This window comes from Lathamus discolor, chromosome 2 (genome assembly GCF_037157495.1).
Source record: "Lathamus discolor isolate bLatDis1 chromosome 2, bLatDis1.hap1, whole genome shotgun sequence".
Classification (NCBI taxonomy): Eukaryota; Metazoa; Chordata; class Aves; order Psittaciformes; family Psittacidae; genus Lathamus; species Lathamus discolor.
This window is the reverse complement of record NC_088885.1, coordinates 92,174,949-92,198,518: the sequence shown is the minus strand read 5'-3', so window position 1 is coordinate 92,198,518 and position 23,570 is coordinate 92,174,949. Positions and strand designations below refer to the sequence as shown.

Genomic DNA, 23,570 nt, shown 5'->3' with positions numbered 1-23,570 from the left:
GAAAGGTGCTCTGTTTGTTCAAGAACAGAAAGTTTCATTTGCTTCTAGCTCTTTTACTGTTACTGTGCATGTAGATAAGATGCTGGTTTTGTAGCTTTCAGATGAATTTGCTCTCAAATTCCTGGTGTCATCAGTATAAAGCTGCTCGTAGAAAATAACAACGAATCATTAGTTTTGTCTCACTATGTTATCATTTGCAGTGGACCATGATAACGCTGTTACATGTTAGGTCTATCACATGATTGCTTCAATAATTGTCACAGGATCAGAGGCATTAACTATCAATAGCACTGTGAAATCAGTTATTTGATTTCAGTTAAGAGAGAGAAGTGATCTCTAGGTCTTAGTGATTTGAAAAAAACTTGATTGCTAAACTGAAGCTTTGGTAACTACTGGGTAACTTCTGTTATTCATCTGCAGAATCTGCTTTCAAATCTCAGTTCGACATGTATAGAAAACAAAGTCCTAGTGAGTACTTCGCAATGATGATCTGATCATTTTAAAGTTAAGTGTTTTCAGTAAAGTATATTTGACAAATAAGGGTTTCCGAATTGCTGTTTTGAAACCTTGTTTCTAAATTCCTAACTTCTGCAGGAATATGATTAGGTAAAGCAAATTCAGACTTCATTGCTTTGGTTAGTATTTTGTGCATTGTACGAATCACTGAAATAAGCTTATAATTGTTGCTATTTCCTGGATACGTTCCTGGCTTTCAAATAGAGATCTAACGATATTCTTAGCAGGTCCTGGCAAATTATTATTCATGGAAATAGTACTGTGCATAGAAAATTTAAGTCAAATTATTTTTATTTTAACCTGCGTTGATGTTGATCACTGTAGTATAAGTTAATACAATTAAATTATAACAGGCCAATTAAGAAATGCCAGTGTTTTCCCAGTCTAAGCATACTGCTAGGGTTTCCATTATATCCACTGAGCTTTCAAAAATCCCTTTTATGTAGTGTTTGGGAAAGCCCTCTAGTAGAAATACGGTCCATCACAACGCCACTAGGATGATTAATTACTGTACAGCACAGCTCTGTTAACTACAGGCATTAATTATTAATAGACAAAATATTAACTATTTTGCTATTTAAAATGTCATTAATAGTCATCCCAGCTTCCTGTGTTTTGATTACTTTTTTAATATGATGGTGAATTCCCCCTCACCATGTGGTGAATAAGCACTATCTGAATAATCTCGGTTTCTGCTTTAAAAGTAATTTACGTTTGAAACAGACTTATCTCTTCTTGACATCATCAGAGAATGTCAACTAACAGTAACAAAAGCACTTTTGTGAAGACCAGCAGCAAGAAATTCTTGAGAGGTAAAAATATACTCACACAGGTCACAGTAAACTCGTCATAAGCACGTTTCTATGCATCAGTTACCCAATGAATTGCTACTGCCCTTTTGGCTTCAATAATCGCAGTACCTGGGACTTCTGAAGGTTGTTTACCTCAAAGAAAAAGTCATGAGTGCAGCCTAGCTGTATACTTTACAGGCATTCTTTTTTGTCTTCTTAATAAGTACTTATTTTTCTCCAACAGGACACAGAAGGGAACAATAGCAGGCAGTCTGCAAGGCCCGCAGATCTCGCATTTCTACGGCAAGTGTCTCAGTTTTGTCTCAGCATCCTGCTGCTTCATGGCTCCCTGGCAACTTAGTTTCTGGCACATGTGCAAGCTGTAACAAACTTTCACACTTTTGAAAGGAGGCTCCTAATTTCTCACCTTGATCTGCCATGTGGTAGGCACATGTTATGGAGTGGGGGTAGTAGCCGCCTTTTCTCCAAGTCATCCAAACGTACGCATTTCAGGAATTTTGTTGTTCGTGCTCAATATAACTTCTGAGGATGAGGACTGTTTCATCTAACTGTGCCTGAGCTGGTCACTAGGACTTTCTTTACAAACATCTGTGGAGATAAGGGCCTGCTTCTCTCCATTTACTGCAAAAAGAGGCTATACAGTTGTGTCAATAGTTGCCTCCTACACAGGACTCTAAAAGCAGCTGTTGTATACTACAAATGTCTGCGGTTATCTTTGACTCAGAGTCACTAGGTGGCAGGGCCTGCCACCTCCCAGCATATCTGGGAGCACTAGAATGCTGTTCTAGTCTCCGTTGTTACTTTTCGGTAGAGATGATTGTGAGATTTCAGGAGCGACCCTATCCCATCAAGGTCTCTGCTTCTCTAGCAGTGAGTGAAGCTTCACACCAGCCAGCTTCAGCCCTTTCTGATACTGGATTCCAGGAGTGTCTGAGTGCTGCTGCCTTCTTGCCTCTCTCAATCTCTAGTAACCTTTTTGTTTGTCTTCTACAGTTCATTGTGATAATAGGAGAAAGATGTGGTGTCATTCAAACCTGACCTTGGCCGGCTGGGGTGTCAGTCGTGCTGCCCCACAAATGTTAATAGTACTCCATTTGTATTTCTTTTCCTTCACTGCCGAGCAGCTCATGAAGGACTGAACCAAACAGCGTCACTTGGTTGTCACGGTACTTTTTTCAACTTCTTGGCCACTTCACCAACACATGCAGTTTCATAGGTGTCAGAGGCATTTCCCCTGGATGCATTTTAAGCTTATGGCCAATGGAACAGGTTGCTGGTCACGCTTTATGTTTAGGCCTAATCCCTAACCCTGCACACCGTTTTTATTTTTCTAATATTACCTATGCTGTTCATTGGTGCATTTGGGTCTAAGCAATCAAAAGCACCAAATGACAAGAACTTCTGCATACAGATGCTAGTAGCTGCTAATGTAAAGTCATGCAGATCTGGTACATGGTAATAAAGCCGTCTTCATATTCGCTATCTTCAACCATGATTGCCACCCAGTCTCCTAGTTGCATTCAGAGTGCTGCACCTCTTCTATCTCTTGACATTTGTATACTTGCTTTCTTTTTCATGTCTACTACATCCTGCAGTTTTGTTTCTATCATTTGAGGACAGTTCTGTGTACAGAAGTTTTTCAGCAAATCCATCTGTTTCAGTAGGTCTTAATCTTTGCATCTTGCTGACTTGCCATAGTATTTGACAGGGCTGGCTACTGAAAATATCACTCACCACATGCCATTGAGGTGGAGCTGATGTAAGGCAGGGTGCCATTTTTTTCAGACACAGTAAGGTCTATGCCTTGCCTGATGATTGAAATACTGTCACAACAAATATTTTGACTGTAGACAATACTGATGATCTCAGAGATTTGTGTATCTTTAGAACAGCATTTCTCAAAGAGACAAAAATGTTGATTGCATATACATTTTCTTATCTAGCCTTTTCCTGTTGATATTTCCTGTGATCCTTTAGCATGTATCATTTCTGAGAAAATAAATACTCCATCTTGCCAGCAGCTGAATGCTGTGTTTAGACTTTTAACACATAAATGCAGCATATAGTTGAAGGCCTCTTTTCAGTTGGGGTGCGAGTGAGCAAACTGCATGGGGTTGCAGTTTTACTGCAGTGAGGGCAGGGATCACACAACCCACCATAATAGCAAAATACACAAATTTGCTTGCAATGCTAAGCTGACCATCTTCTTGACAGTCTGTCTACATTAGCACTTCCTAATGTTTGGCCTACATAAGCAAAATGCTAGATTGGCAAAAAATTTCAGCCATACCACCCTCTGAGGTAACCACAAAACACTTATTTGGAGGCCTGCTTTGTTATACATTGAATTCAGATAATGAGTTTATGTTTGTGTTCACTTGTGTTGGCTACTAGAAAAGGATCTAAAGTCTTACAGCATTGTTTTGGAGGTTCTAGGGGAGGTAGGGTGGGAGCAGACATGACTGGAGGAGGTTGGAGAGATGTTATCTAGTTATTTTATTTCACTTTGGGTAAATGTTTTGTAAAAAGGAAGTTTAATTACAATCCTAGGCAAGTAGTTGAATGCATCTTCTCTGGTAGACTGCAGAATTGCACTGTTTGAGCTGATGCTTTTATTTTATTCCTGAGGGAAGAGGAGGAGGGATTGGAGGTGTCCTGTTCTGCCTGTACTTTGCAGATGTTGTTGCTGCTAATTCCTTGTGTCTTGTGAGAGAAAGGGATCTTAAAAGTGCTGGTCTGTGGCCAATAACATGACTGATGCACCCTACATTTTCTGCCATTTCCCTAATCTGTAACCTAATGGAATGACTAAGCAAAAGGTAGGGTTTTTTCTTTTCTTTCATGAGTACTGTAATTTCAGGAGTGCTAATGCATTTCTGTGTCAGAAGTGGTGGTAGACCTGAAGTCTCTGGAGGAATAGTATTTCACTAGCCATGTGGTTTGCAAAACAGTTGACAATAAAAGCCCTATTATTTGTATGTGACCTGCTCATGTAACAAGAGACTCTGTCACACATCTTCAGCCCAAACAGACAAAGGACAAGAGAAGAAAGAGGCAGGAAGTGTATTATGTGACTGAAATGTCCCAGAGCCTAGAAGAGCCATCTATGTTCCACATTATTAATCTGTGAAATGCTCCTTTAGTTGCAGAAAAGTCCTTGGGGGAAAAACAAATAGTCTATGCAAGTCACAACCACAACTTGCTTGGCAACTGCAGCTCTTGTCCTGGTACAGAAAAGATACAAGGGCTTGAGCTCTCAAAGGGTATTGTTGGCACTGCACTTTGTGGGTAGTGATGTTGTTACAAGTGGGGGTTCTGTGCGTGAAAAAGTGATCTCTGTTTTGTATATTGCTTTGTAAAACCATTTGTGACATCAAAAAGGGAAAACAGAAAAGTGATAGAAATTATAAGGTGCCACCAGTTAAACAATAAAAAACAGTAGCACAATAAAACCATAAAGGAAAGGTGCTACAATGAGGTGGAATCTCCTTAAGTTATTTCATCCTCACATCTGAAACAATATTCACTATATCATTTCCCTAATTGCTTCTTTGGATGAAAGATAACAGCTTCTGGGTATTCTAGTTCAAGGAGATTTTCTGTCTTCAGTAGGGGTCTAGGTTTTACTTCTCTCAACTCAGCAGACTCCAAAAGGAAAATGAAACTGGACATAACTTGTGTTATCAGTCCTTTGTTAATGGCAAAGAGAAGGAATGGTATATTCCAGCCCACTATGGTTGGCAGGAGACTGGAAAGGTGAGTAGGGTTTCTCTAGCATAAATAAAATGCTCTGCGCCATGTGTGTTTATGAGTATTCAAGCGCTGGTTCTTCATTGCCAAACATAACATAATAACTAAACTGAGCAAGAATTAGGTTGTCTGGACCTTATTTCAGTAAATGATTTTGCAATTTACTTTGTCACTTATTTAGGATTTGCTGTTTTCAAAACATTTACCACAATTTTCTGCAGTTAAGATTCCCTCTAGAGATGAAAACTACTGTCTCTGAGAGGACAACATCTTTAAAATCATTTCCCAATAGCTTGCCTAAAGGAGTCAACAATGCTTTCTCATGAACTTAGTTGTTGACACCAAATTTGGGAACAGCTGAGGTTACTGATGGTAGGAATGCTATTCAGAAGAACCTAGACATGTTTGAGGAGCAGGCTGGTGTGGACCTCACAAAATTCAATGAGAACAAATTCAAAGTCCTCCTCCTGGAAAGGGAGGAACTCTTACAACAGCATAGGCTGGAAGCAGCTCTGGTGTAAAGGACCTGGAGTGTAGTAGACAGCAAGCTGAATGTGAGCGAGCAGGATGCCGTGGCAACCAAGGAGGCCAACAGCATCTGGGGCTGTATTAACAGGAGCACAGCCAGTGCTTCACAGCACAGACTGAAGGAAGGGATTATTTCCCCTTTACTGAGCCTGTTGACTTCTAAAGCACCAGTATCCAGTTTGGGCCATTCAGCATGAACAAAATACTGACAAACTGAAGTAAGCTCAGCAGAGGACCATTAGATAGTCAGGGGCCTGGAGGCCATGCCCTTTCAGAAGAGGCCCAGTGAACTGCTGGTGTTTAGCCTGAAGAAGAGACCCAGTAATAGTAGCCTTCCTCAATACCTATGAGGAGGTTGCTGAGAAGATGAATCCTGGCTTTTCATAGCGGTGCATGGTAGGAGGTTGAGAAGCAAAACAAATAAATTGAAGCAAACAAGAGTCCAGCTGGATAGAAGGAAATGTCCTTTCATCATGAGGATGATTAACAGTGGACAAGGCTGCCCAGTGAGGTTGTGGAGATTCTCCCCTACGAAGACACAGCTCCAAGCAACCTTGTCTGATATCATAGCTGGCCCTGCTTAGGGCAGCAGGTTGGGCTAAATGCCTCCTTAGATCCCTTCCAACCTAAATTATTCCATGATACACTTCAGCATTGACCTTATTGGAAAAAACTGTCCACGTTCTTGAAACGGCTTCAGCAGGAAATGGAGTTATGGTTTCTAGCACTGATGAATGGGACATTGCTTGGAAAAGAGGAGTGCAGAGTACCTTCTGTGGTTGGTTTTATGAATATGAATCATCTTCATGTAAGTTTTTAACTCTAGTTTGATCCAAATGGGGTGAAATATTGTTTGGCATTTTTTCGTATTACGCCTGCCAGGTTTTGAAAACCTAGTTGAGAAAAAACAACTAGGTTTTCAACTAGGTATATACTACTAAACAGCTAGGTATATATTGCTAAATACCAGGTCATCATCCCAAATTTTTAGAAATTAAAAGCTTTTGATAGGGAATGCAAGACCCACAGAAATTATTGTTAAAATCATTCCCATTTGTCATAAAAGCAAGTGGATAATAATAGCAGAAGATAGCATCAAGCCTGAGAGATAGTAGGATGTAGTAGAGAAGGTTTAAATTGACTATGTTAGATGATCAGGCTTAATCAGGAACAGCATGCTGACACCAGCAGACATGACTAAAGAAGGTGACAAGTCAGTCACCTGGAGGGGAAAAAAATAACACCACACCACTAACAACCAAAACCCAAGACAACAACAAAACATCTGGGGGATGCTCATATTCCGGTGGAATGGACCTTAGATCTCATGATGTTTAAATGCTTCTTTCACCATGGAAAAATTCTTTCCCATGATTTGCATTGGACAGCTGATCATGTTTGAGGAGGCAGCTGTACTGAGAGAAACACAATTTGTGTCTTTTCATCTGGGGTCTGAATCTGGTTCTGAGAAGAATCATGTGGATTTCAGGAGAAGGTCAGGAAATAGGATAAGTGAACAGAGGCACTCAGTCTTTCTCAGTGCAACACTGAGACACAGTGCCTCATGTAATTAGCTAAATATAATATTGGTAGTTTTTACGTTTTCAAGAATTATTATCTAAATTTAAGCAAATATAAAAATGGCTATTCTTAGTCCTAACCAGTTTTTAGCTGGAGGAAAGTATGTTTCAAAACATGTTAGCCAGTTTTTGTTATATGATCAACACATCATCAGTTTTTAGCAAGAATTTATATGGCTATTGGACAAATACCCTTCTAAAATTCATCTGTGTGACTTCAGAGTCATTAGAATCATGGAATGGTTTGAGTTGGAAGAGAACTTAAAGATCATCTAGCTCCAGTCCCGCTGCCATGGACTTACTTTTATTGCGTTGAAAGTAGAAAAAAATGTTTCTTGGAATCTAGGAAGACATAGGGTAGCTAGAGCTGCATTTCAATCTCTAAGTGATAAATGTCAAATATGTCCTGCAGGTGTTTAGTTTAGAATGGCTTTACTTTGTGCTAGCTAAGACTTTAATTATTCTATTTTTGATTTATTTCCATAGAAACATAGCATAACAAAGTAAAAGAGCTTTCCCCAGTGTGTCCACTTCCAAGCTACGTGAGAATATTTTGATAAATGATAGTATGGAGCAAAGTTATGTACAGACTTAGCTTTTTCTTATCAGTGGATTCTCACTCTTATCAGGCAGAAAAATAGGAAGATGCACCACAGCTTTTACATGTTTAAAGTTCTCTAAAGCTTCTTTAAGGCATTGATCAACTTCGTAGTAATTTAAATGCGTGTTTTGGGAAGCCAGAAGTTTTCCCCACAAGAAACTTTGAATGTAAAAGCTGGGTTTGGGGTTTCCCAGAGGAAAAGTAGGAAGGGAGAAAATGAGCTTTCCATAACTGATTGAAGAGGTTGCTTTTCTGTGGCTACCCTGTTTATTCTTTTTTCTGTGTTGTGGCCCTTTTAAAATATGAGTCGTTTAATCAGATCAAGTTGAATTCTCTGCACGTTTGATGTGAAATAATTAAAAGTTGTTACCATATTTTTTCTAAAAAAGTACCAGTAATTTAGGAATCTTCTGTCTATGGCCACTGATAAAGTTTTCCAACCACTAAGTGATTCTTCAGATGCAAGGTATTTTTCTGACCTAGTTCTGCAAGTGAGAAGTCACCTTGAAAATACAAGTAGCATAACAATCTTTTTGAGATATGGTTGAAAACATGTTGATAGCCTGTTATAGATATTCATAGCTACTGAATATTTAACTGCAGATCTAGCTTCCAAGGTAAACAGTAAGGGTGGATTTTGTATATGGTTGCTGTAACGAATTCCTGTTTGTTTGCACGTTCAGCGTTAGATTACATCATAAGAAATACATAGGAACTCTAAGAAAGGTGAAAGAGTGGGGTGAATTCAGGTGAATTGTAGCTTGGAACAGAATTAGGGGTTCCAGGGCATCATCTGAAGCAGTACAAAGCTGGGTGTGTTGCAAATTTGGTTGCATAGGCCTAGCCTGCCCAAAGTCCCTGTGTGACCTGTTGTAGCTGTGGAAAATTCCTGCTGTACTACTTCCTCCAGAATCATCCATCACCTTTGTCTTCATCTTGCCTGCAGTCTATGCTTTCAGATTCTGTGAAGTGCAAAGTGACATGCACATGAGAATATGCCTATGGAAACGTGATATACAGCCCTAAAGAGTTTGAGCATGTTCATTGAGCATCAGTGTGTGCATCAGAAAGCTGAGAATCAGGTTGACTGGTTACTCTGCCTCCTCATCTTCCCTATGATGGGCAGCTCAGCTGGAGCAGTCAGAACAAATGAATTGGTTTTGAATTGTTGCCCTAAGTAGCAGAGGTGTTGTTGGTTACTTGTTCAGCTACAGCTTTAGGAAGAGTCAGACCTTCGCCTGGCTAGACACCAAGAGAGTCACAGCCTGGACCCCAAGCAGCATAGGAAAATTTCTGTGTTTTTGTTTTCCGAGTACATAATTGTCTCTCCAGCCCTCCAGGGCTGTCTCAAATTGCTTTTTACTCCCCAGGTTTTGGCAGTGTGATCCTTGGGGAATGAATTACTTGTCTGCTGGAGAGAAATAGTCAGTAGTTTGTGCTGTTAGATGATTTTAGCATATAATTCTGCCAGGCATAGTAAAAATGAAAAGAGGAAGACTGCACAGGAGTATAATTCTTTATATGTGGTGCCTCCTCCAGGGAAATCTTACCCATTTTCCTTCATAACCCTGAATTAGATGTGGAACAGCGCAGATGCATTCCAGGCTTCTTCAACTCTATGAATTCCGAGTTGGAAAAAAGGGAGCACAACTCTTCTTAATCATGCTGAATGGTGTTTGGCCTGTTTGTTTCTGTCCCATGTAGGAGTGGAGTCCACCAGTTTTCCACTGGGGATGAAATGATAACAGCAATAAGTGGAGGTAGAATCCTCTGTGGAGTGAAGTGGGAAACCACCACAGAGTTAGTAGAACAAGGGCGTGTGTGCTATCTCCCATAGAAACTACAAAGGCTTGTACAGGATAAATTCTAAATAGTGTGGGACGGAGACTATCCCACATAATCTTTGTCAGCTACCCACTGTACAAATCTAACTTCAAAATCAGCACCCCCTAAGAATTTAGGGGCTTGCCAGACATCTATTGCAGAGAGGATACTGATCACACTTGGCATGTTCAAACCAGCAACACTTCCCGAGTGTAGCTGCCAGTCTTGAGCATTCATGACTGCTGAGGCAAAAGGTGTGCCACAGCATTTTCCAATGCGCCTGACTTTTGGGGCTTTTGATGTGAACACACAGAGGACCAAAACTGTGGAACAAATTCCAAAGGCCCAGCCACTTAAATATGGCTGCAGTAGCTACCTGTGCCTCAGCAAAAGGGGGTAGTGTCCCATTACTTGAGAGTAGCATTATGAAAATAAGCACATCATAAATTTCTAAGTTTCAGTAGTTCTTGATAATAGGAACAAGGTACTGTCTGTCCAGTTATGCACTACAGTCACAACATGGTTCTTCACAAAAGGATGGGAAAGCAGTTTCCATATAGGAATGGAATGGGGGAAAAGAGAAAGCCTGTCTTTAAAGGAAAGAGTATAGGTAGGAGTAAGGATAAAGATGGTTTCTGAAGAAGAGTGGAATCTGAGCTCCTTATCATGGAAAGGCTAGGAATACATCAGCTACCCTGTGAGAAAATTTCCAGCTGTGAATTTTACTTCAGTGGGATGCTCTCCAAGAGGCCTTTTCTCAGGTTATTTAATCAAGGTTGAGAAACATTAATAAACTAGTGAAAGGAGACAGCTTGCTCTGGCGAGGGGATAAACTTGCAGGTCTTAGCAACAGTTTCTACATTGAGTCATTCTGCTTAGATGCCTGAAGTAGCAGTTTAGGCCATCCCATCAGTGGAGTTCTGTGTGTGGTTCAGGGAACACCCCCTGTAATGTTAACCGATAACCCATCTCTCTGTAAATGAATTGTGATTGACAGCACTGCCTCTGCTACAAGGTACATTCCCCATCTTCAGGATGTTCCTCTTTGTTCCTCCCAAGGATGCTTTTAGGTCCTAGACCACACTGGAGCATGTAGGAAGGTAAGCCCAGAATGTATGGTCCCTGAAAAGGGACCAGCTGTTTGGGGTAGGAAAAGGCTGAGACAGGAGGAAGAGTGTTTCTGGAGGAAGGTGGTGAGACTGGGACTGGGAGTCAGAGGCGATCTGGAATAAAATAGGTGTTGGAGTGTTAATTCTGTGAGGATTTAAAGCTTCACACTGCAGAAAAGTTGATCACCCATTTTTATTTTTTCCCATTGGATTTGTAGTTGTGATTACAAGCCAAAACCGACCTGTTTTGAATCCAGTTTCCGTGACCAGAAAGTCTAGATTTATCACTCAGACACCTAAGTTGGATGTGTGAACATAAACAGTGTGAATTTTTCCCTGCAGACAGCAGTAACTGTATAAAGGTGTAAATAGCAACACTTGTAAGAAGTTATATTGGTTGTCTCATCACCCTAGCCCTCCAGCTTCCCCACTTGGAGAGTTTTGGCTGAACACTTCCATATGGGAGGTGGATATTACACAAATCCAGCAAAGCTGTTTCTTGTGACCTTGTAAGTGTGAAATGCTGTCTTCAGACCATGTCCTAGCTGTGAAATCTAGCTTTCCTCAGTTAGTTATGAGAATGTCAGCATCTCTGGTACCAAAGATAGAGAGAGCTAATGGTGGGCCACATTACAGCCCCTATGGCATGGTTTTCTCTTAATGAAAATTGAGAATGACCTATGCGACAGTGTACGTGGAAGGGGAGATAAGAAAAATTGCCGAATCTCCTATGCATTTCTGTTCTTTCATCATGCCAAGCATTATTTTGCCTGTGAATGGTAGATATGAAGTGAAACCACCAGCCTCCTGCAACATCTGTTCTGTCATGCTAATGATTATTATCCATCACCACCTCGGATCAGCTGCAAGGCCACTGGGGTCACTTCCTTTTCTCTTGCTATCAGGTATGTGACATGGTACTGACAACCAGCTGGAACACGTTCATTTTGGGCTGCTTATAGTTTCTGGCAGTTAGGCCAGCTTGCTTCTGCAGTGGAACCCACTTTACTGTGTCATCAAGAGAAAATTCCGAGGTTCTTTTGTAGTTCTTTTTTGGCTACTGAGCAATTTGAGCATGATCCTGACAGGAAATTCTGATAATATAATCTAAAATTTATGTCATTACCTTTTACAAGCGTAGGACTGTTATCCATGTACTTGAAAAACTGTTTTGTTTCTATCAAATGGCCTTCTTAAAGAATAACTAACATATGGAAAATATATGGAATGTTACCAGGTTGGAACTGTGTAGGAAAATTAAATCTACTCTTGTAAAACATCTCTTTCTTCTGTTTAAAAAAGAAAATACGATGAACTGGGTCTAAGAAACACTTGGTGCTTAGGTGCTGTTAATCTCAGGGATAATTTGTTTTAAAGTGAAGCATGTTTGAAAAGCAAGCAATGCATCCTTTTCATAGATGAGTATGTTGAGTTTTGCCAAGATGCAATGAATTGTGTGTTTTGAACTCCTGCGCAAACTCAGTTGCTGATTAGATCAGTATTCAGCAGTCTCTGATCAGAGTTCCTGGCTCTGATCACTAAATGACTTAATTTACTGATTTGTTAGTGTGACAGAGTCAGAGTTGCGAAGGATAGTTTATAAATACCATGTGCTGAACAAGTTTTTGTTTGCTGCACATAATATTAATTAGCTAACAGGTTTGCCAGGAGATAAGTTCAGGGTAGCATGCATTTGTCATGATATTCACATCTTCTGACAACAAAGACAGATTCAGTCATCAATGGCCTACAGATGGCAAATATTCCCCCAAGATGGTTTGGCTGCCCTGGCTGTGACTAAAGGAAGCAAAGACATCTTGGAGAGTTTCGAAGACCTAACACTGTTCAAATAAACTTTAAGTAAAGGGCAAATGTGGCAGAACCTCACAGGGAGCAGTTTACAGTGGTTCCAGTAGATATGAAAGGGTGCAAAGAAGGGTGAGCCTAACTGAGCCTCCGAGTAATACAAATAACAGCTCTTCTGTAAGTTCAAAACTTCTGCTCTGTTGGTTGTTATTGTTATGCGAATACATTGTGGTTTATGTAGGACAGAATGCTACGCTATGAGAGGTTAGGCTGGTTTCATAGCACTTAGTCACTAAAAAAAGATGGACCTGATACCTGCTTGTCCCAGCTCTTGGCTGCATGCCTCCCCACCTCACACCACTTGTCAGAAAACCCTCCACTTCTTTGGCAGCTTTGTATTTTCTCATTGAGCTCTTTTAACCCTGCCGTGAGATGATTCATTGCCAGACCTTGTCCAACGGAAGGGGTGGCTATCTATGACTGGGAATGGGGCTGATCCTTTCTTGTACTTGCAAGCCATCAGCTCCTGTCAGCCATCCCGTGAAACCCACTCTCATTCACATGGCCTATTTGCTGGCTATCCTGTTCAAGGCTGAGGTTGGGTAGTTGTTCCCAGGGTTTCTGCCTGTGCAAGTCTGTGTTTTTGACCAGCTCAGGCTTCTGAGTGTTCTGCAAGGCTCTGTTAGCTTGCTCAAGAAAGAAGAGGAGGAGGAAGAGAAAGGGGTAGGTAGCGGACAGCAGCTGAGTACCACCTGGATTTGCTGATGTTATAATCTGAGCTGCAACCAGAGGATCAGGCTTGACCACAGACAACATCAAGATGGCTGGTTTTCTAGCTGAGCACAAATCACTCTCATTATTCCTTCTGTTGGCTAAACAGTCATGGTAGGAATCTGGTGTACACAACAATAAGCCTCTGAAAAGGCTGGAAAGTATGTTTTCCGTCATCACGGCTTGCTCTGGCTTCATTGGTGGTGCAAGCTTTTAACTTAAGGAAGGGATTTTCAAATTTTGCGGTGAAATAATAAAAATTAGAAACACCTTTTTAATTATTTGTTTTTTTGTTTCATTGTTGTCCTATGGAAGAGCAACAAAAAATGTATTATTGTGTCATGGTTTATCCCCAGCCAGCAACTAAGTAACATGCAAGCTGCTCGCTCACTATCCACACATCCCAGTGGGATGGGGAAGAGAATCGGAAGGTGAAACCTGCATGCTGAGGTAAGAGCAGTTTAATAATTGATATAAAGTAAAATACAGGATCAACAACAATAATAATGAAGAGAAGAATAAAACTCAATAAACACAAGTGATGCACAATGCAACTGCTCATCACCCAGCCTGACCAGAGCAGTGATTGGTCCTTTCCGTGTAACTCCCCCCAGTTTATATCCTGGGCATGACGCGCTGTCTTATGGAACACCCCTTGGCTAGTTTGGTCAGATATCCTGTTTCTGCTTCTTCCCAGCTTCTTGTGCCCCTCCTCATTGCCAGAGCATGAGAGACTGAAAAGTCCTTAATTTAGAGTAAGCGCTGCTTAGCAACACCTAAAACAACTGTGTTATAAACATTGTTCTCACACTAAATCCAAAACACAGCACTATACCAGCTAGTAGGAAGAACATTAACTCTATTCCAGCTGAAACCAGGGCATATCATAATATTAATTACAGTGTTAGAATAACAATATTGGTCTATATCAGTGTTTTTCAGTAAGACTTTTCACTCCCTGTGGGGTGAATGGAGTACCATTTGCAATGTGGAGTTTGTAGCTGGCACTGGTTTTCATCTTACACTGGAAAAATATGAATGAGTGCTTCTAAATCAGACTATTTTTTATTATGTTGGCTACTATCTGCTGATTGCTTGATCACTCTTACTCTAGCATTTCTTTTTCCTGTGAAAAAACTCTATTGTACTTTCTAGTGAGAGATGTAAAAACAAACTGAGATGGTCTTCTCCACTAGACTTCCCAGGACAAGGAGATATAAAAGCACTTTAACCACTGTCTGTTGCTTAACGTCCCAGCTCATTTCCTGAGTAGATATTAATGTCATGGCTGCCCCTGGAACTGGAGGGGCCAGAAACAGGGAAGTGCAAAATGCAGAACTAAGAACTTCAGGGCTCTGGTGATGACCCTACCCCTGAACTTTTCTAGCAGCTTGAGGAGTCACTTTTATTTTCTTTCAGTTTAACTTCTGTTATTCCCTTACAAAGGCAAGACTTTATTTCTATGCACGTCATCAAGACTGATTTGAGATATTTTTACAAGGCATCGAAAAGCATGACCAAATTTCATTGTAACTGAGAGTTTTTTTGTCTTCAGCAAGAGTTAGCAGACAGAACTGGTCTAAGGCTTCATGAAGCTTAGGCAAAATTGTAGAAAGACTGGATTTTCAGTGCTCTAAAGAATACACAGCTTAGGTACACAGCTTGACTACAGCCTCCATGCCACTTCTGGCACTTTGCCTGGTTGTAGTTCTAGGCTGGTGCTAATAAATTCCTAGGTTTTGTGGTTTGCGTCGCCATCCACAATCACCTGAATCAGAAATAATCATGTACTTTTGGTATAAAATAATGAAACATTAAATGGTTTTTAGAATTTTCCCCCCTCTTCTTCCAGGTATGCCCAAATTCTCCACAAATGTAAGACATAAGAAAACACCGCTTTATTTTTGAATGAAAGGTACCATTTCAAATTGATCCTGCTCTCTAGAGGCTGGGGTTTAAAATCAACAAAATTCTCAAGACCTGAGACAAAAATCATAAACATCAGGTGGTAGAGTTTGACAAAATATGAAAGATCTGCCAATTTCATGTCTCAAGAGAGACCTTTTGTCGTGTACACCTTACACCACTGGTACAGCTGCTGGGGTAGGAGGCAGTGTTTATATCCCACTAACAGAGTAAATGGGGGAGGCAGAATAAATCTGAGTGCTCAGTCTGAAATGCAGCATGCAATTAGGAAATTCTTAGGTTAGGCTCTTGAAAAATAACATTAAGTAAAACATCGTGTTGCAGGGTCTGAAGGTTTTTGGTGAGTGGGGAAGAAAGGAGGCATTTCCCTGACCTGAAACAATTTCTGTCCTTCTGTTGCCTCTTCACATACAAGTGAATCTGGTTTTTAATGCTCTTACACTGGCACATGCTAGAGAAAGCTTCACAATAAGATATTCTACTGTATCTCTGGAGCAAATGGAGTAAAAGAACCAAGTCCATCACTAAACCATGTCCCTAAATGCCATACCTTTTAAAGTGTAATGTCTTTTAAATACCTCCAAGGATGGTGACTACACCACTTCCCTGGGCAGCCTGTTCCACTGCTTGACAACCATTCTGACAAGAAGTTTTTCATAATATCCAGTCTAAACCTCCCTTGATGCAACTTGAGGTCATTTTCTCTCATCCTGTCACTTATTATGTGGGAGAAGAGACAAACACCTACCTTGCTACAATGTCCTGTCAAGTAGTTGTAGAGTCTGATAAGGTCTCATCAAAAGCTGGTGTTGAATCATGTAAGACTTGTTATACAGGAATCACTTAACTATGAACTGACCTGCTTTTATTTGAGACCTTGTGATAAACTAACCTGGTCCTTCTCCATTGTATTTGGTGATCATGGAAGAAGCTGATGCAGAAAAAGTGAAAGAATACCTGCAGCAGCACTACTTGTAGAAATTATATTGATCCATGTTGTTTAATCAGAAAAGCCTCCTCCTCAATGTGGGTATCACCAATTTAAAAACTGGGTGATTTTGAGCTAAATGATAGAAGTACTTCTGGATTTTACTGGTAGTCTGGCTACAATGGTTTTGAATTCCAAGTAGAAGGGTGACTGAAATGAAAGCAGCTTAAAAATGCTGCTTAAGCTGCATCTGCTTCCTTCACAGAAGTTTTTAGATGTGACATATGGAAGAACTGGGAGAAACAAACTGGTGTACGTACTTTGCTTTGGCCAACATCCCAGAAATAAAAGTCTGATATGAGTTGGTTTGTGATACATGGAAGGCTAGGAATAGAAATTGCCACCTTTGTTGTAACTGTTATCTTCCAAATAACTTTTTACCATACTTCAAAATGAAACTAAAGCATTGTAAAATGAATTACTTTTCCTCTTTTTTTGTGTGGGGATTGACACTGTGAGAAGTGAGGGAATCTCAGTGTTCCAATGACTACCATCTGAAAATGACTGGAGTAGCCTCTTGTAAATGTCTAGTATATAAATTCAAGTAGTTTAATTCATTATGGTAGAAGTTCATCTGCTTTTTAGAGGACAGAGGATACAAACATTCCAAGGGGGACTAGCATTTAAATTATACCCTGCATTTATGAGAGGGAAGAGTTGTGCTGATATAGAGAAGAAAGAATATTTTTGGGTTGTGTAGGGGTTTTCTTGTTTTCCTTTAAAGTCTGAACTACAGAAACATGTTAATGGGTCCTGTACTAAGTCAATTTAATACTGTAACAAAGCCTCTATATTTGTACATTCCAAAAACCTGAATTAGATTGTATTGCTTTGTAATGTCTTTCTCCTGAAACTGCTGAATAGTATTCTTTCTGCACTTGAATTTCATAGAGCTCAAGCTGCCATTTTAAAATAAGTTGTGTCATGAAAAATGAACATTTAGGCTTTGCCTGAGAAATAGTTACTTGTGCAAAAACCTGAGGAAGAAGTTGAACCTGTGAATGTAATTTCCTAGGTTAGAGCTCTGTCATCTGATGCCCTGGTTTAATGGCAATGTTTTGTGCCTTACCTCTCCTGTGAACTACCTCTCAGAAAAGGTGTAATCTGATGGGACATGGATGTTGTTGGGAAATATCAGGTCAGCCCTGAGATTTGTGACAAGACAGAGTGCTCAAGGATTTAGGCAGAAGGATGTGTCATTTCTGATCTGTGTTGATGCATAAATAATAGTCCGAGAAGCTCAGTCTACTTGAAACTTTTTATACTTTTATGGACATGCAGAAATAACTCTGAAGTACCTAAATATTATCAGGGCTTGCAGAGTGGGTGGCAGCTGAGCAAGGTATTTTAGAACCCCAAATTAGTCTCAAGTCTGTAAGAAGAACTGGTAGTGATCACCAGTGTTGCAGTGAACTTCTGTGCCATTCCTTTCATACAACTGCCTCCATTACATATGCATAACATTGTCATTCACAGAAGCAGCAAAACTCCCTCACCAGGCCTATTTTACATTGTTTCCACAAAAATCAGTCTCCTTCATGACAACTTTTCTTTTTAGATGTTTTCTCTAAAGGAACAATAAGCTATTCCTTCATATTCATATAAGCTAGATGAGTTAAATATGAAGGATGCAACACATTCTTGAGACATTATACCAAGTGTCTTTCTCTTTCTTTCAATGGACAGGAATTTCTGCCCTTCAAGATAAAATCAGATCGTGGCTCTAATCAGAAGATCCCTGGGGTTCTTCAGTAATGGGTTATGACTTTCTTTTTTCTCCTCAGAGATGAGGATGCTTTTCCCAAAGTTGAGATAGGTCAGTGGGTTGATCGGAACTGGAAAGTGTGTGATTACGCACAGAGCCTTTCCTGTGCATGTTAAATCAGAGCAGGATCTTCCAGAAAGCAAACTACAAGCTGCCCAAGTTGTACTGTAAGCTTAAAACAATCTTTGTGTGCCTGCTTGTTTTAACAGGTTTGGACTTCAGGGGTTTTGGGGATTTTGTTTGTTGTTTGTTGGTGAGGGGAGTGTTCTGTTTTGAAAAGTTGTTTGGGTTTTGGATTTTTCTTTTCTTTAATCATTCTACTGTTGTCGTGTTTTGGAAATCCATGTTATTCACAAGGAAACTGAAATCAAATAGTACATTATCGCCAGAACCGAGCTAATTAATTACTCAGTTTTGGGTCAGCAAAATGTTCAGGCAGTACTATTGAACAATTTCAGTAAGGTTACCACTGCAGAGTGTGTGACTAGGGAATTAAAATTTTGCCATGTCTGTCTTGCAGTAGATCCTAGTTGCTCAAAAGGAAAAGGACAGCAAAACAGCCCATGTGGGATTAATATGCAATTGCTAAAATAACATGGAGCTTGAAATTTTTCTAGTTGCCAGAACTTGCTAGCATTTAACTAGAAGTCTGACTCCTCTCAGCTCAAAACCAAATTGTTCCCCTTGTTAATCCCAGCTTGATCTGTCCATCTTGTGCTATTTACAAGCATATAAGTGGGCAGCTGAAAATATGCTGTGCGTGTGATGCCTGTCTTGAAGTGAGAGAAGCACAGCTAGAAAAAGCAGTTCAGCTTTGAAATTTTCTTTTGTTCATTAGTATTTAGGAAGCAGGTAGTAGAGATGAGACCGTGGGTTGTATCGCACCAAGGAGAGTAGGCGTACAAGCTAGGATGAAATCAAGCTCTACTTGTTCTTGACACAGGGCATTTCTTGTTCTGAACATCAAAACTGGTAATAGTAAAGGGCATGTGGGAGACAAAAAGGATGATTTTCTACCTGGTATTGGGTGAGGAAAATAATTTCGATTGATCTGAACAATCAATATAGAAATAGTTACTTAAGATAGCAGCTCCATAAGACATGTCTTGCTCTGTCTGCAGTCTGGTCAGTAGTAATGGAAGACTTTGAATGAGATCCCTATATTGCTCTTTAAAAAACCACACATTTTTGTAATGGCAATGACACCAGAACTGAATCACAAGCTGGTAAGGTTGCTGCGTGTGTGACTAGGGTACTGTTGGTAAAAAAAATCTGCAAATATCCTGAAGTGTGAAAAAATAAGATGCAGCTATTGTGACATTACAGCAGCTCTGAAGGAGCTGAAGAGAAACAGAGTTACATGCTGTAACTCTTTGCTGTAACCAGGAGATTAAATGGTCTCTCCCCCTTTGAAAGGAAATGCATTTGTCCAAGTCAGAAGGGAGGCAAATGCCAGCAGCACATATAAGGTAGTGGGAATTATCAGGAGGAAGAAACCAGATCTATAAACTGTGGCATAATGTCTTCTCTCAGTTCCCAGGAGTGAGGTGTCCTCAAGCCTCCCAGTTCCTAAGTCTACTAGCAAAGACTGTGGTACGAATCATTGCCTACAGAAGAGTCAGGGAGCAGGTAAGCCAAATGGGTGTACATAAGTTCAAACAATGAAAGGGGACTGCATTTGAGAGTGCTGATGGAGTTGGTGATGGACAGCAGCCCGCACAATGACTTTGCCCTTAAAGGTCATGCCTGGAAAAAGGCAGGCATCAGGTCCATCTTCAAGACAGGCAAATAAGAGGATGCCAGAAACAACCAGCTGATCATTCTCCCTTTGTTCTCTGGGAAGACTAGGGACAGCATCTGCCAGAAGATCACTTGAAGGCACACAAAGTACAAGGTGACATCAGGGAACACACAGAGCACAGCTTCCCCAAGGACAAGTTGTGTCAGAGCCAATGTGAGCCTTGCTTTGAGGAGGTGATTTTCCAAGTGGGACAAGGTGAGAACAGTGACTGCCATTTACTCTGAGTGTAGCAAGGCCTGTGACAGCCTACCACAGTGTCCAAATGGGTGAGGTGTGGACAGGAGAAGGGGCTACAGTACAGTGGAAGGAACACTGCCTTGTGCTCAGTAGGAGAAATCCCACCCATGGGGCAGCAGCCAGGGTTGGTGTGCCTCATGTCAGTGGTGGAGCTGATGCTGGTGATCATCTAAAGTAAGAGCCTAGGTGGTGGTGTGACAGGCCACCTTCTACAAGGTTCTGGTGTCCCTTCCCACCTGAAAAAGGCAGCAGCTCAAAGGAAGGCAGGCCCTGTGTTCACCATGAGGTTTCACGCTTTTTCTCTTCCAGTTCTTTCCACCATCCCATGGAGAGAACTGGGTGAACAGCTGTGTGGGGATTAGCTGCCAGCTGGGGTTAAACCACACCACTGCATTACCATGGTGATGGCAGGTCCTAGGGTGCCACTTTCTCCTGTGTGTCTCCATTTCTTGCTCTTATGATTTGTACTGAAACAGAAGGTAATACCCATTGGTGAGCTGTCCATTGGACTACTGAGGAAAGGCATTCTCTCTCAGCTATTTAATAGTTTCTTTTCTCTCCATGGCTTGTCATCTTTTGTCAAGCCTGCTGTGCAGATCACATCCTTTGAGGACTGATTATTTCTTTGGGTTATATTGACTGGCTTTTAGGTGACAGAGAGAGGTGGTGTCGATGGGGAGGAGGTGCTGACAAGCACTGTCATTTTCATGTCATGAGAACCATTCTGGAAGATGGAGATCTCAGGACATCTTTTCCATATTCATACCATACCTCTTGACATGATGCCATGTGATCAGAAATAAAACATGAGCTAAGTTTACCTAGACAGTGGTCAGACAGCAGATTGTCTCTAGGACGTTTCATTAGAGTGATTCGATAGGCAGGTTATCTCCATGATTTGCATTGTGAATGCACAGCCTGCTCCAACGGTGAGTTTTTGAAGGAGATGATCTCAAGGGTGTGTGGTGGGACTGTCAGCATGTTTTTTACATGTCTTGAACTAGTTTGCCCACTGACAGGAGGATGTTCTGTACAAAGGTGAGAGGTGCTGTGTGGTTTCTGTGGATGGTGGTCTCAAAATGAGCAGTTGGGAAAAGTGCATGCTACTTTTCCTTTAATAGAACAGATAAAATTACTGAAAAAGCTTAGTTTTGCTTAAAGGTGGGTTGCAGTGTTCTGGGGGAAAAATACAATACTTTTGTAACCAAACTTCTTTCCTATTAAAATAAAGGTCAAGTATCATGTTGCTGCTGTTCTTGCTAGCAGAGCCGTTATGATTGATTTCATTCATTATTTTATGGTATTAGAAGTACTGACTGCAATCCAAAAACAGAATAAAAAGAGAGAACACCAAAGATGCAGCACCAGAGTAGAGAAATCTTCAGTGTGAGAGAAAATAATCCAGTTTGTGGCCTATGACAGGACACTCATTTTACCGCTTGAGAGAGCAGGATTTGTCACAGCCCTGTTTTGAAAGCTGAGGATAGAAAAGGAGCAGCCACTGTGGCTGTGGGTCTGATGTGTTGTGCAAAGACAGAGCAAGAGCAAAAGACACTTCACCTATGTATCTTGTGCCAGTGGCTAGGTGTCTAGGGGTCGTCACTCTAGATGCCAAGCGCTATGCACTGGGTAGTTGCCAGAAAGCTGGAACAAAAGACTATGAGGATAGAAGTTCTTAAAAGTGCCCTACTCTTTGCTTGTAGAACTGAGCAGAAGAGAAAATTAGCCATTTGACAAGCCTGTGCTAGCTTCAAAAGAGCATAGAAGGATTATGGACACAAGCTGTGACAGCAAGTTAGCTATGGACACAGCTGTAGCTGTAGAAATGTTTCTAGACAAATTATTTGCCACGTGCTTGGTACATCAACAACACAGCAAGGGGGATTTGTGGCACAAAAAGCGGAACATGCAAAGCTACAGGAAGGGATCTTTAATTTACAGCATGAGCAGTCCTGTGGCTAATGTAAGTAGCACAATTCATTCCAGGGTGATCTAGCATTAGAGGAAAAAATAATGCTGCAGAGGGCAGGCAGCCCTGAGTTTTGGCAGCAGCAAGTGCTAGAGAATTCATTAGCCTCTGAGTTATAGCTGGATTTGGGTTTGCAAGTTTTCTTGGACTAGACAGGAGCTAACAGATGCTTGGCTCAAAGGAACTGTCAAGTGTGCTAGCCCTGGGAGGGAGAAGCCACTGGAAGCTGGGGTGCTATTTTGTCAAACTGTCTTCATCCTTATGATCTCTGCCTCTGATGATTCTCCCACATCCTCCCTCTTGTGCCAGCGGGGATGCTTTGTGGAGGTGGGCTGTGCTGGGAGCCAGGATGACCCCACTGCAGGCTGTGCTCTTGTTGATGGGGTGCCATCCCATGGGATCCGAACCAGGCAGGCAGACCTAGGTGTGGGTGACAGGCTCCAATGACAGCCCTGGCAGGCAAAGCTAATCCAGGGTCCAGCTGGGAGCAGGAGGAGATGGGGCTGAAAGTAGGGCTGGAGTTGGACCTTTCTGCACTGTGTGTTTAAGGCCTGTTGAAGAGAAAGAACCCAAGGCTAGCCTGGAGACAAGCTGCCCACAGTGAGGGCCTGAAATAGAGCAGGGCTGGATGGTGTGCCCTGATCTGAGCTGAGCTGGAGCCCTTGGCAAGGGGCAGGGGGGAGTCCCCAACCAGGTTGCCCAGGGCCATCAGGTCCTTGTGGACCCTGACTAGAGAGTGGAGTTTGGGGCACATTTTAGCAGGGCAGTCATACAAGCACTGAGCACATTTTGCGTTTGTTCGTAAGTGTTTTGATTGTGTTATGTGGCAAAATTAGTTTGTAGACATTTCTTGCAGATGTAACTATCTGGAATGTGCTTTTTATTGTTATAGTCTTGTAGATCTAACCCCGGTTGTGTTACATTATACAGGTGCTCAGAGAGCAGCAGGAGGCAAAATATTTTGACAGGGTAGTTGGTTCACTTATATGACTGAAGGAGTAGAAACTGTGCACGGGAAAGAAAATGTCAAAAAATCCCCATTTCTGAGACAAAGTAGCAGCTGGGTTATGTGATACTGTGAACAAAAATGGAAGCTTTTACAGATGAAGTAGAAGATGTGTTGTAAAAACAAAATGGGTCATCAGCGCGAGCCAGAGTGGCATACGCACTGCTTTCATAGGCTCAGGGTTCCTATCAGAGACGTAGGCAAAAAGTCATGATAAATATTGCACTCTGATTGTTGAGTAGCTATGAAAAAATGCTGCTGAGAAAGAGGTGGGTAAGTTTTCAAGAGCTGAAACAGTCACCATAATGGAAAAATAATGAATGTGGTCGGGACGGGAGAGGTATTGCTAATGCTTCTTCCAGAAGAGTGACATCAACAGCTGCAGTGTGAAACTGTTAAATGTGTCTAGTACATTAGAAGAAACTCAATTTCCTGACTTTGTTATCTAATGGCCCAGATGTATTTGGTAGAGTTCAGGATTCCATTTTGCACAAGGATTTAGGTCTGATACCTCGTTTGAGTAAGGTTACATCAATCAATGACTTTTTCTGCCTCCGTTGGGGAGATAACTTTTAAAGATC

General features: G+C 41.2%; 1 long non-coding RNA gene across 1 annotated transcript in view; it reads left to right on the top strand.

Moving 5' to 3' along the window:
* LOC136009306 (uncharacterized) overlaps nt 1–2,913 on the top strand; it is a 103,759-nt gene extending 100,846 nt beyond the window's left edge. The window contains exon 4 of the long non-coding RNA XR_010610482.1: nt 1,552–2,913. This is a non-coding gene — a long non-coding RNA (uncharacterized LOC136009306). The remainder of the gene's footprint in view (nt 1–1,551) is intronic.
* The last annotated feature ends 20,657 nt before the right edge of the window (nt 2,914–23,570 follow it).